Source organism: Tamandua tetradactyla, chromosome 16 (assembly GCF_023851605.1).
Source record: "Tamandua tetradactyla isolate mTamTet1 chromosome 16, mTamTet1.pri, whole genome shotgun sequence".
NCBI lineage: Eukaryota > Metazoa > Chordata > Mammalia > Pilosa > Myrmecophagidae > Tamandua > Tamandua tetradactyla.
Genome location: NC_135342.1, coordinates 22,624,002 through 22,626,468, shown reverse-complemented (window position 1 = coordinate 22,626,468; position 2,467 = coordinate 22,624,002). Strand labels below are relative to the sequence as shown.

At 39.5% G+C, this 2,467-nt stretch overlaps 1 pseudogene; it reads left to right on the top strand.

Moving 5' to 3' along the window:
• Positions 1–252: 252 nt before the first annotated feature.
• LOC143660213 (zinc finger protein 42 homolog) lies at positions 253–1,105 on the top strand (annotated as a pseudogene).
• Positions 1,106–2,467: the final 1,362 nt, after the last annotated feature.

Here is a 2,467-nt window from a genome sequence, read left to right as displayed (position 1 = left end):
GTAGCATTTGTCCTCCTGGTCTTCACCTTTTCACAAAGTAGAATAGAAAATAGCAGCGTGCATCACGGTAGCCTGGGCAAATGTGCTGAGTGGTGGGATATGTGGTGAATGAGACAGAAAAATTCCTTGCCCTCTTAGAGCTTACAGTCTAGCAGCAGGTGCTTGCTGGAGATGACTTCCCCGGAGCAGTATACCTGGAGGTGATTGGTAGATCCTGGTGCTAGCCTTCAGGGAGGACTCAGGCAGAACGACATGAGTCAGCAAATGAAGAAAAGGGCAAAGGCAAGTTGCCATCAAAGATTGCGTGGAAAGGCCCTCAGTGAGGCCAGGCCAAGCCAAGCTCAGCAGGTAGAAATAGAACCTCCCAATGCAATGGGGACCATAGACAATGAAGATATGTACCATGAGACTAGGCATCTGGTTGTGGGGGAAGATTCCTTTCCCAGCTGTTTCTTAGAATGCGTAATAAGAGGTGAAGTTTCTCAACGTTTATTAGAAGAAGACTCATTTTTTTCTTCAGTCCTTCAAATGCCAGAAAGAAGCAGCAGAAAAAAAGTTTTCTGAACAGAGTTTTGAAGACAAATCACTTCTTCAAAGTTCTTTCAAATGCATGGGGGAAAAAGAGGCAAAACAAGAACTTCCTCCACCAATTGTTGGAGAGAAGTCTCCTCTTGGGTGTTCTGAGTGCCTGACGGGCAAGAAGCTTCCTGCTGGAGGAATACCTGGTGTTGACTTATCAGATCTTAAACAGCTGGCAGAATTTGCTAGAAAGAAGACAAGACAAAATAAAGAAGAGGATGCTCCAGAAACAATCATTTGTCCTCGCAGTGGATGCACAAGAAAGTGGAAGGATAAAGCTGCCCTGAGAAAGCATCTCCTCATTCATGGTCTCTGAGACCACCTACATGCAGAATGTGGGAAAGGTTTCCATGGCAGCTCAAAGCTAAAAAGACATTTTCTGGTTCACGCTGGAGAGAAGGCCTTTCAGTGCACTTTTGAAGGGTGCAGAAAACACTTTTCCCTGGATTTCAATCTGCATGCACATGTACAGATCCACACTGGGGAGAAACTGCTCATGTGCTCTTTTCAAGGATGTGGCAAATAACATGAAAATGTGAATGTTAACTCATTTTGAAGACCAAAAAGAATTAATGAAAAAGAAGATGGAATAGAATCTTCAAATAGCATAAGCAACTTAACAGAAGAGTGATTGGGGATAAATATGCCACTTTGATTATTGTTTCTAAGAAAGTATTTTAAAATCAATATTGCAACCCCATAGGGCTTTTTTAAAAAAATATTGCTAACATGCTTTTATACTTTGTGAAACCATTTTTTTTTTTAGCTTTTCAAAAGGGAATTTATTATGTTACAAATTTACAGTTCTAAGGCATAAAAATGTCTGAACTAAGGCATCCAGGGAAAGATACCTTGACTTAAGAAAGGTTCATGGGTCCAGAACACCTGTCAGCTGGGAAGGCACTTAGCAATATTTGCTACCTTTCTCTCCCAGCTTCTCATTTCAAAAGACTTCCCTGGGGGTGTTTCTTCCTGCATGTGATACCATTTTAAGAATATTGTTGTAATCTAAAGTGCGCTTCCAAAAGAAAGGTCAGCGATAAATTTACTTCAAAGGATAATACCCAATGTATGTACACTGTTGGAAATTGGATTTCTTTTCACATACTAAAAAATGAACGTGATTTCTGATTTTTTATCTTATAGTTTCTAATTATTTAGCTTGTGGCTTTTAGGAATATACTTATGCTTCATGTGATAATCCTAGATATTGAAAGCAAATTGTCAATAAATGAGTCATTATACATTTCAAAAAAATGAGGGAAAGTTTAAAGTGTTTTCAGAGAGACCCTGAGAGTTTGTGAACAAGAGACCTGCTTTACAAGAAATACTAAAGGGAACATTACAGGCAAATAGGAAAAGACAGAAGAAAGAGGTTTGGGGAAGAATATAGAAATGAAAATTATCAGTAAGAGGAAAAAGAGAGAAAAAATAAGATATGATATATCAGAACAAGGTCATGATGAATGCAGCAACATGGGTGAAACTTCAGAACATTATGTTGAGTGTAATTAGCCAGAAACAAAATGACAAATACTGTAAGGCCACACTGATACAAACTAACTATAATGTGCAAGCTGAGAATTGAATCCAAGAACACAGATTATCAAGGGACGGCCTGTTATAAAGGGTCCTGGATTGTGAACTTTTACAGCGGTCACACCTTTCCGGAGTTCTAATGGTTATTTCTAAATTCTGAGATGCTAAGTTATTTGCGTATAACCTGGTCATTCCCTGGAAGTTCAGGTGTCTGTGTGATGCCTGTGACACTCAGACGTTCTGCAGCTATGAACGTCAGCATCGACTGAGAGACTTCTTGACAAAAGGGGAAGGGAAATGAAAGAAATAAACGTTTCTGTGGCTGAGAAATTTCAAATTGGGTGGAGAG